The sequence below is a fragment of the Orycteropus afer genome, unplaced genomic scaffold (assembly GCF_000298275.1).
Source record: "Orycteropus afer afer isolate SDZICR_OR568_19922 unplaced genomic scaffold, OryAfe1.0 scaffold00031, whole genome shotgun sequence".
In the NCBI taxonomy this organism is placed as follows: domain Eukaryota; kingdom Metazoa; phylum Chordata; class Mammalia; order Tubulidentata; family Orycteropodidae; genus Orycteropus; species Orycteropus afer.
The window spans coordinates 17883956-17895625 of record NW_006921618.1 but is presented as its reverse complement, the minus strand read 5'-3'; positions in this window follow the sequence as shown (position 1 = coordinate 17895625).

Here is an 11670-nt window from a genome sequence, read left to right as displayed (position 1 = left end):
TGTGTCTCACACAGGGATGAGCACTGTATGAGAGCTTAAAACCAGAGGCCCTTGGTGTGTATAAACAGAGCAGTCTGAAAGTGGAGCCTTAACTCTATTTTAAAGTCTTGAGTCTGGAATCCATGTTGAAATTTAAAGCTGCCGTTTTTAACAAAATTTAAAGCTGCCCTCTAACCTTGATGCTGACTTAACCTTGATCCTGACCATACACCCAAAAGGAGACACTCTTTTTCTCTGAGGTCTGGCAAGTGCACAGTGTTGCAACCTATAGGTGCACAATATTGCAACAGCCTTATGCTTAAAAATGTGAATGGCAAGGGTCTTTCCACTGTGTCAAACAGATGCAAGACGTGGTAGCTTTACACCCAAAGGGTCATGATGCACAGCATTATCAACAAATCCTGACAAAGCACCCCCAGAAACAGACAGGGTTGAGAAAGCCATTTTTATAGCAGGTTACCTGACAATGCTTGCCCTGCCATTGTCCTCTGACCATCCTGTAATAATCTGAATAGCACATATACTTGCAGTTACATACCTGTAACCAATCATGTCATCCTATTTATGTGTGACCCACCTATGGAATCAACTCGATGGCAGTGGATTTGTGTTTTTGGTTTATCCCTATTAAATGCCTGCTTTTAGATATCTAGTCTTTGCCTCCTCTGATTGTCTTTCAGCCAGTTATGGTTTTGTAACTTTTAGTTCCTACTCTAACTATACAAAAATATTTTCTTTGTCAGTCTGGCAGAGCGGCCATCTTCACTCTGTGAATTTGGATGTTTTCCCAGTTCAAACTGTCTCTATCACTCAATAAACACCTTTTGCTTTTACTTTAAGCAAACTCTGTGAAGTTGCCGAATGACAGTACTTTTAACTCATTTTTTAAAATTCATGCACAAACTATGTGGAACAGGTATTATTCGCAAAAGCCAGCTCTGCGCCTGCTCCACAAATACCTGCTAAAGAATGAACGCCCATTTTACAGATGAGGAAATAGAGGTTCCGAAAGATTAGATGGCTCAGCTGAGGCTTGTTCTCACAGTGCCTCTGACTTCTCGGTCAGCAGGCCAGGGTCAGATCCTGGCTTTCCCACTCAAGTCCACTCTTCGTTCTGTGCCTCAGTCTCCCCATTTGTACATGGGAACAATAGCACCTACCAACACCAGGCCTGGTACAAAGAAGGGGCTCAGGAGGTGGTGGGGGATTGTTAGCCCTGAGCAGAGCCAGGGTTTGAACCCGGCTTCATTTGCTGCAGAGCTGGGCCTGACCCTCTGTCTGGCAGTCTGTGGGACCGCAGCAGACCCCACACTGCTTGTGTCTTCCTAAAACTTCCATGTGCAGAAAGTACATCATTATCCAAGTAGGAATATGACCAGGACATTTGATCAACAGCCTTATGCTTAAAAATGTGAATGGCAAGGTATGGGCTTCTGTGTGAAGAATGTTGTCCCCAGAGGAAGCTGGCTTTGTTTCAGGACCCAGACTGCAGTGAAAAGTGCAAAAAACTTTAAAATGGGAGAAGGAGGAAGAAAAAGAGGACCCAGTGTCCTTACTGACTGAAAGCTTATCTCTACCTTTTCTTGTCTCTGAGCTGTTTTACAGCTCTGTAAGTTGTAAAAACTGATAGGGATGCAAATGATTCTTGTCCATAGAAATACAAATTAAATGTGTCTGGTGAAATGTAACTGATTATTGCCCTAAGGACAGATTCATTCTGCATCTACTTGTAAATTCTTTTCAGTACTCCTTCTCCTACTTACAAGGAGTTCTGGTGACTTAATAGTTAAACCATGAGCTCTGGTAGCTTAGTGCCTAAGGCCCTTAACTGCTAACCAGAAGGCTGGCAGTTCAAACTCACCAGCCACTCCTTGTAAGGAAGATGGGGCAATCTACTTCCATAGTGACACCGCCTTGGAAACCCCTCAGGGTCACTATGAGTCGGTCCAACTATGAGTTGGGTCCCGACTTGACAGCACATAACAACAACAACAACAGTGGTTAACCCATTCAACTGCTAAACAAAAGGTCAGCAGTTCAAACCTACTAGGAGAAAGATGAGGCAGTCTGCTTCCATAAAGATTTACAACCTTGGAAACATTATGGGGCAGTTCTACCCTGTGCTACCCTGTGCTGAGTCCAATCAGCTCTATAGCTCATTTCATATTTCATTGAGGGTCATGATTATACCTACACAAAAGTATGTCTTTTAACTTAAAGCTTGCTCTGCCCCTGCCTTTTGTGATATTACAAAAAAAGAAAGAAACACCTTTAGCCAACACCTGCTCTGTGCCAGACACTACACCAGTTGTTCTAACTTAATATTCACATCTTTACACTGGAGGTACTATTACCCCTATTTTATAAATCACAAAAAGGCCCTCTGAGAGGTAAGTGGTAGAGCCAAGATTTGAACCCAGGCTGTGAGCTACTGTTCTGGGTCCCCTCCCTCACTGATTCTTTCTTCTGATCTCTCAGGTGTGTCAGAGCTTCATAATAAAACACTCTCCCATTCAAGATCTCATCGGACTCTCCTGGACATCAGCACTGCAGGGATGGTTATTGCCATTTTACAGAGGGAAAACTGAGGCCAGGGGAAGGGGTATGAGTTTCCAGAGGTCACCTGGGTAGTAAGACTAGGACCCAGTCTTCCCTCGCCCTGAGACCATACCCTTTCATACAAGAGCCAGCCTGACTGGTGGAGCCAGTGCACCCTCTGGGATCTGGCAAACTTGGGTTCCTATCTTGGCTCTGCCATTATGACCTGGGAAATCTTGATGAAGAGTCTATTTCCTCATTGATAAAAGAGATGATAAGGTCCACCCCGCATGGTTTTCCTAAAGCTAAATCAAGATAACATGCGATATGTTGTTGTTGTTATGTGCCATCGAGTTGGCCCCAACTCATAGCGACCCCTCCTTGGGTTTCCGAGGCAGTATCACTACGGAAGTAGGATTGCCCAACCTTCCTTCCGAGGAGTGGCTGGTGGGTTTGAACCGCCAGCCGTCTGGTTAGCAGGCAAGTGTCTTAGCCACTATGCTACCAGAGCTCCTAACATGCGATATAATGATACCAAAATCAAATCCAGTGTCATTGAGTCAATGGGTTGCTGACTCATAGCAACCCTATAGCAGCATAGAACTGCCCCCATAGGATTTCCAAGGCTGTATATCTTTACAGAAGAAGATGCCACATCTTTCTCCCATGGAGCAACTGGTGAGTTTGAACCACCAAGCTTTCTGGTTAGTAGCCTAATACTTTAAAGACTGCCACACCAGATTTCCTGAATGTAATGATAAATAATATTTACTGAGAACTTCTTAAGTGTCAGGTGTTGGAGAAGCACTAAAGCCCCATTCCTGCTTTTCTGGAGGAAGAATTTTCCCTAAACACTCCTTGCCTCTTACTCTTCGTGAATGTGCGGCAAGTTAAGTTACCAAGCCACAGTTTGGGAAAAGAGCTGCGCAAATGTGGCTTGGCTCCTTCTCTCCAGTTCCTCCTGGGAGGCAGGTGGCCCACAGGGAGAAAATTCTGCTCTGTTCCCCCTTGTCCATGAGAAGAAAGGAGGAAAGGATGGTGAAAGTGCTGATGCAATGCCTGGGATTGAGCAAAGCCCTCACCCTCCCAAAAGAAAGCTTGTCAGGGGTCTGGTAACTTTGATGCCATCATCACAGAGGCTTGTGAGCAGCACAATGATATGATGGAAGTGGCATTCTAGGTTACAGCTTCAAGAGTTGGTGAAAACATGACTAAAAATTTTGATGTTCCAGAGAACTCCGGCTGCTTGGCTGCCCCCGTGGCTGAGACCCAGGCAACCACGTGGCCAGTGCAATTACTGCCCAGTGCCCCCTTCTGTTCTTCAGCTCAGACCTTTACTTAGCAGAACAAATGTTTCATGGCAAACACTGTGGCTGGAAATTCCATTTAGAGCAAGTCTGACTTCTCAGAGAGAAAAAAGAAAACCCACCCCAATAAGTAATTCTGCCTCTGCTGGGGATCAAGTCTAATTGGTAGGGTGAAGAGAAGTCAAGGTCACTTCCATTCCTTCCTCACTCATTTCTGAGCCCCTACTCCATGCCAGACACTACTGAGGCACTGAAGATGATGCTGTGTGAACAGGACAGAGTGCATGCTCTTCTGGATAGTAGGAGAAGAACAGAGAATAAACAAACAACCAGATAGATATCTAATTTTTCAGTGAGGTGGTAAAAGCTTTGAAGAAGAAGAATCTGAGGTGGGGGCTAGTGTTTTATACAAGGTGGTCAGGTGATCAGAGTAGAGAATTAAAGGAAGCAGGGCAGTAAGAATCCTGGGGATGGACAGGGGATTCCAAGCAGAAGGACCAAGGAGGACAAAGGCTCAGAGACAGAACTATGCTTGGCAGACTCAAGGGACAGTGAAAAGGACAGCATTCTTACCCCTCAATCATGGCCAGGGGAGAGGAAATGAGATCAGTTAACCCTATACCCATCGGTTGGGGCATGAAAAGCTTCACTGCCCTGCTTCTGCCTACCTCTTAGGCCTCACCCCCGCCACCTGCCATGGCCAAGTCAAGATTCTTCTGCTTGCAGTGAACAGAACTCCCCTCAGGTGAGCCTACATTAAGGGACAAAAATCAAACCAAACTCACTGCCGTCTAGTAAATTGTGACTCATAGTGAGTTTCCAAGGTGGTAAATCTTTATGGAAGTAGACTGCTCACCTTCCTTCTGTCCAGTGGCCAGTGGGTTTGAAACACCAGCCTTCCAGTTTGCAGTCAAATGCCTTAGGCACTGAGCCACCAGAGCTCCTAACATTAAGGGCAGAAAGACTCTTTCTGACCTGGATTCCCTATCTGTGCTCCCCTCACTCACTCTATCAGAGCCCCTACCATACCTATTTTTACCTATCACCCACTCCTCTGAGCCACCTGAGGGCACAGATCTCACCTCATTTGACCATGGATCTCCAGCACCAGGACAGGGATCCATATATAGTAAATGCTCCATTAATATCTGTTGAATGAATAAATGAAAGAACAAATGAACAAGCAAAGTTCTAGGTATCAACAAGTAACTTCAACCTCCAATACTCACAACTCTCTTGTGAGGTAGATAACATCATCCTTTCTTGCATGTCAGAAAACCAAATTCCAGGGATGAGTCTGGTCCAAAGTCACATAGCCAGTTGGGGGGGGGGAGCAGGAAGCACTTCTCACCAGGGAGCAAAGGAGCATTCAACCATCAACCCTGTGTCGGTCAGGGTCCACTCAGGAGCAGAAATCACTACAGTTATACAGATAGGGAGAACTCAATAAAAAGAATTGCTAACTAAGTATAAAGCTGTGAATGAGAAGACTGAAAGAGTCCAAAAGGAGAACTCTGAAGTACCATGGAGGGAGCAGTTGCCATTCCTAGGGCTGAAGGAACAGATGGAAGAGGCTGGAATTGTCAAAACTTAGGAGCTAAGAGGAAGAGCACCATGGGGCTGGGACCCACACCTGAGGAGAAACACAGCTATGAGAAGGGCATGATGAAACTGATTCTGCAAACTGCAAACTGAATTCACTGGCTGCTACAGGAAGGAACTCTGGCAGGGTGAAGAAGTATTGCTGGGAACAGGAAGGAGCAAGTCCCAGCTGGAAGCTTCCCTCAGTCACCCCCTATTGACAGCAGAGCCTAACAGGGAGCAGCTGGGCCAGAAAAGTGTCAGCTGAGTTCCCAGGTGGGTTTGGAGCTGAGACAGTAGCTTAATAACTGGTACAACCAAAGGTGTTCATGCTAAGCACTATAAAGCTACTTCTTACTCCCAGTTCATCCTTCACAAGTCCCTTTGAGCCTCAGTTTCATTACCTGTAAAGTGGGGGTAATACTTCACAACTCGCATGGCAGCTGTGAGGCCAAAATCAGATTATGAATGTTAAGCAACCTTCTTGGTCTTTGGCACTTAGTAAATGATAATTAAATACTGCTTTTCTTCCCTTCCCAATGCCACTCTGCGATAGTCAGAAAAATACCCCATATCAAAGATGTCCACATCCTAATTCCCAGACTCTGTGAATATGATATATTGCATGGCAAAATGGACTCTGCAGATGTGATTCATGCTACAGACTTTGAGATGGGAGCTTGTCCTAGCTTATTAGGGTAATATCAATCTAATCACATGAACTCTTAACAGTGAATGGGGGAGGGAGAAGAGTGAGTCAGAGAGATGAGCGTGAAGAAGTAGGAGAAAAGTATGGAAAGGGCTTGACTTGCCATTGCTGGCATTAAAGACGGAGGAAGGCAGGCAAGAACCAAGGAATGCTGGAAGCTTCTAGAAGCTGGGAAAAGCCTTCAGTTGGCACCCAGCTAGGAAATGGTGACCTAGTCCGACAATTGCAAGTGAATGAATTCTGCTACCAACCCTAATAAACAAGGAAATAGATTCCCCCTCAGTGGTGTCACCAGGGTGTTGTCTCCCAGCATGGTAACTCATGTTGTCACCCCATACACACACACATACCAGACCATGCAGAATCCTTAGTAATGTTTACTATCAATTTTAATCATAGAATAATATATGATAAATATAGTTGTAAACTGCTTAAATGTAATATTTCTTAGATTATATGACTACTAACAACAAAATGGTTTTGAAAAAGCTTTCAACATTGAATTGTAACATTATTTGTTGCTGTTAGGTACCATCGAGTCAGCTCCGACTCATAGGGACCCTATGTGCAACAGAACAAAAAACACTGTCCAGTCCTGCACCATCCTCACAATCCCCACTACAATTGAGCCTATTGTTGCAGCCACTATGTCAATCCATCTCATTGAAAAAGTGTCTTCCCCTTTTTCTCTGACCCTCTACTTTACCAAGCATGATATCCTTCTCCAGGAACTGGTTCCTTCTGACAACATGACCAAAGTAAATGAGATGAAGTCTAGCCATTCTCACCTCTAAGGAGCATTCCTGCTGCACTTCCTCCGGGACAGATTTGTTTGTTCTGGCAGTCCGTGGTACCCTCAGTATTCTTCACCAACACCACAATTCAAAGGCATCAACTCTTCTCTGGTCTTCCTTATTCATTGTCCAACTTTCACATACATATGAGGTGATTGAAAACACCATGGCTTGGGCTAGGTACACCTCAGTCTTCAAGGGACATCTTTTCTTTCTAACACTTTAAAGAGGTCTTTTGCAGCAGATTGTCTGATGCAACATGTCATTTGATTTTTTGTCTGTGCTTCCATGGACATTGATTGTGGATCCAAGTAAAATGAAAGAAATCCTTGACAATTTTAGTATTTTCGCCATTTACATGATATTGCTGAGGATTTTTGCTTTCTATGTGTTGATGTGTAATCCATGCTGAAGGCGGTAGTCTTTCATCTTCATCAGTAAGTACTTCCAGTCATCTTCACTTTCAGCAAACAAGGTTGTGTCATCTGCATGTTGCAGGATTGGAGTCTTCCTCCAATCCTGATGCCACATTCTTCTTCATATATTTCAGCTTCTAGATTATATACTCAGCAAACAGATTGAATAAGTATGGTGAAAGGATACAACTCTGAAGCACACTTTTCCTGACTTTCAACCACACAGTTATCTCCTTATTCTGTTCGAAAGACTGCCTCTAGGTCTATGTCCATGTTCCACTCTCAGCAAAAAGAGTATGTCATCTGTATATTGCAGGTTGTTAATGAGTCTTTCTCCAATCCTGATGCCATGTTCTTCCTCAGATAGTGCCACTTCTCAGATTGTTTGCTCAGTATACAGATTGAATAATTATGGTGAAAAGATACAGCCCTAACGCATCTCTCTCCTGATTTTAAACCATGCAGCATCCCCTTGTTCTTTTCAAATGACAGCCTCTTGGTCTATGTACAGGTTCCTCACGAGCACAATTAAGTGTTCTGGAATTCCCATTCTTCACAACATTATCCATAATTTCTTATGATCTACTCAGTCTAGTGCCTTTGCATAGTCAATAAGATGCAGGTAAACATCTTTCTGGTACTCTCTGCTTTCAGCCAAGATCCATCTGAAATTAAGAATGATATTCCTGGTCCAGCTCACTAATCCACTAATCTATTTCAGTTTACTAATGCCTAGGACATCAATTTTCAATTTTCCTAGATTCATACTTTGAACATTCATACTTTGAACATAATGTTTCAATTATTAATGGATGTTTGCAGCTGTTTCTTCTCATTTTGAGTCATGCCACATCAGCAAATGAAGGTCCTGAAAGCTTTACTCCATCCACATCATAAGGTCAACTCTACTTTGAGGAGGCAGCTCTTCCCCAGTCATATCTTGAGTGTCTTCCAATCTGAAGGGCTCATCTTCTGGTACAAAATCAGACAGTGTTTCACTGCTATCCATATGTTTTTCACTAGCTGATTTTTTTTTTTTTTTTAAGAAGTAGATTGACAAGTCCTTCTCCCTAATCTATCTTATTCTGGAAACTCTGTTGAAACCTGTCCACCATGGGTGACTCTACTGATATTTTAAAGGTGGTATAACTTTCACCATCAAAACAACACGCAAGCTATCATGTACGACAAACTGACAAACAGACAGTGACAGATCCCCTAGAACTTATGACCTGCAGGACTGTAAGATAACAAATGTCTGTAATTTTAAGTTGCTAAGTGAATTGTGATTTGTTACAGCCACAATAGAAAACTAATAGATCGTCCTCTCTGCCCAAACCCTCAGTGCAAACTATATTCCAACCAGAGGAATGTGTTCACTATTTCTCAAACCTGCTAAGCACTGTCCCCTTTAATGTCTCTGTCCATGACTCAAAGCTTCTCCATCTTATTCACCTTTCAAAACTCACTATGCCACTCTCTATGGAACTCCAATATGGGTCACTAGAGTTAGACCAAGGTCAGGCCCAAATGACCAGTGCATACAAGTCACTGATACTTTAGTGTTCTTAGAGTCAAACTTCTTTCTCCCATCTTCCTGCTTCTCAAAAATTATGGTCTCTCTCCTTTTAACCTCTGCCATTCCATCAGGAACCTTGACTCTCCCTAGCCTGCTCATGAGCTCAGCTGGCCAGCAAGGTCCAGCTGCTTTGATTAGTGGATGAGTCTGAGTTGGGGCTTGGTCAACATAGGCCCACTGGCCAGCACACCTAAGCTCCATTCTTCATTATCAGCTTCAAAATTTTGCTCTCCATCTGTCTGACTCCTGGGTCATTATTTCTATTTGTTCTTAACTCTGGTAGGGAAATTTGAGGTGCTATTTACTGACTCTCTCAAACCCCAACAATAGTGCCTGATTAGATAGAGAGAGAAGACCTCACGTCCATCCACCTCTCACCGTCTCCACTGCAGCTGCCCTGGCTTTCTTCTGTCACCTGAACAATTGCACAGGCCTCCAAACTGATCCCTTTGCTGCCCGAGTCTCTCTTCCTGTTTCACCTGTACCCAGCATCTTCCCCAAACACAGCCCTGAGTACATCCTCCTGATGAAAGAAGAAAAGATCATGAGTCCCTGTGGCCTACAGGTTAACATACAAGTTGCACTGGCATTTAAGGCCCCACCTGCTCTGACTCCTGCCAGTCCCACTTCCTGTGCTGTTCCTCTGCCCAGACATTGCTACCTGTCTGAATGCCTCTCAGGTCTTTCTTGGTGCCTCAATCTCCCCCGAACTGGGCCCTGCATGTCCCTGGGCCTCAATGTCCTCCCCCTTCTGTGCCAGTAATTCTCCTCATCCTCTAGGACTCAGCCCAGAGATGCCCCTGTAGGGCCAAACTGACCTCTGCCCTGAATGGCATCACTCTGCTCCCAAAACCAGCTCACCTTTTGATTGTCCATGAAGATCTCCTCTGGGTCCTGGTCTCTGAATCCCCTCGGGGCTTAGCCCAGGGCTAGCAGAGCAAGACGAACCCCCAACTCTGCATCATGTGGGGAATCTCAGAGACACCACCAACCAGATGGCATAAATCCAAGTTCATGACTGCAAACTCTTCCCCTTCTGAGACTCCCTCTCTCCTGGGAGAGCTGGGCTCTTTGGGCATCTATACCTGTAAGGTCACCCAGGGGTTCATTCTCAGGCACTGATGCTCAGCAATGCCTGTGTGCTGCATCTATTTCCTTCTAAAGACCTGGCTAAGGGCAAAGCAGCCACATCAGCTCCTCCAAAACCAACCTTGTTAGCTCTCTAATGAGGAGCTTGGGGAACATCCACATGGCCACAGGCTGGGACCAAATCACAGGGCCATAAATCACTAATTCCTTCAAAGGCTCTCATGCTCCGGCAAATGCAGCCAAGATAGATCTGCCTCTCCCCAACTCCCATGGGCTCCTCTTTAAATCAGCAGATGTGTAGATGGAGGGAGGGGGAGACTGAGCTGGAGTGTGTAGTGCAGGGCCCCTCCCCTCCCAGAGGAAGCCAATGGCACACAGGGATTTCTTGGGTGAAGCCAATCTAGCAACTAGGTCATAAGCATCCCTGGTTGGGCAATCTTTTATTGGCTGTGAACAGAGTGTGAACATGGACACGGATATGGGGAAGAAGTGTCTCTGTCAGCCATTAAAAGGTCTGTTGGATGGACAATTATCCATGGCTGAGCCCCAGGGATTGACCCCAAAAGGCCTGAATTTGAGTCCAATAGTGCCATCTCCAGAGGGAATAGAATTGGGTGAGTCTTGTTTCCTCTTTGAGCCTCAGTTCCAACACTTGGATCAATGTGCAAGGGCCTGGAGGGGCTGGAGGTTAAATCTGGGCCTCAATAGAGTCTTGAAAACCCCACTAAAAATTTGAGTCTTTGCTTTAGGGATTGGGGAGCCACTGATGTGCTTTAAACAGCTGGAAGACTTTTTTTTTTTTTTTTTTACATTTGCATTGATTTTACATTTCAAAAAGATCGCTCAAGACCTTTATCTCACTTCCTCTGCTAAAAAGCTTAGACCAGAGATGGCACAGAGTGGATTCCCAGGAAATGGCAGGAAATATCATTGGGGGAAGGTGGGGGGAGTGAGAACCAGACCAGCAGCTCTGGACAGATGCTGTACCTACCCCGCCCATCTTAGCAGAAGCCCTTCCTGAGTGTGGGCGTTGAGCTGGGTGCTGAGCCACACAAACACTTCTCCCCTCACTGTATCAGCACCAATGAGGAAGGAGTCATTACTACCCTCATTTCACAGAAGGGGAAAGTGAAGCCGTGAGAAGGGCAGTGGCTTGCCCACAGTGAACCTTTGGTTTGGTTCTATTCATTAAGCGCTAAGTAAAGGCCGAGCCATCAACTGGCAGGAGGCCTCAGAAGTGAGTCAGACACAGCCCCTTTACTGAAGAAGCTCCAGTTTCTTGGGACAGAGGAGGGACTGAGTGTGGTGGGAAGTACTGATATAAATTAAGAATCACAACTTAATTAAGAAATGGGCAAGAATGAAAACAAGAACACAAGGTAGAAGTGATACAGAGGAGGAAGAAATGGACTCCACATAGGTGGCGGGGATGGAGGAAAATCAGGGAAGACTTCTGGAAGAAGGTGGCAGGGACAAGAATGGAGACTGAGCTCTTCCCCCTCCATCCAGAGCTTTCCGTGCCTCACTTCAACCTCAGAGAAAGGGATAGGGCTGGGCAGGGCCTGTCTGTTGGCCACATCTAGGATTTTGCATTTGTCCAAGAGCAACAAGTAGCCACGGAAGGGTTATAAGCAGTGAGTGGTTGGATCTTTACTTC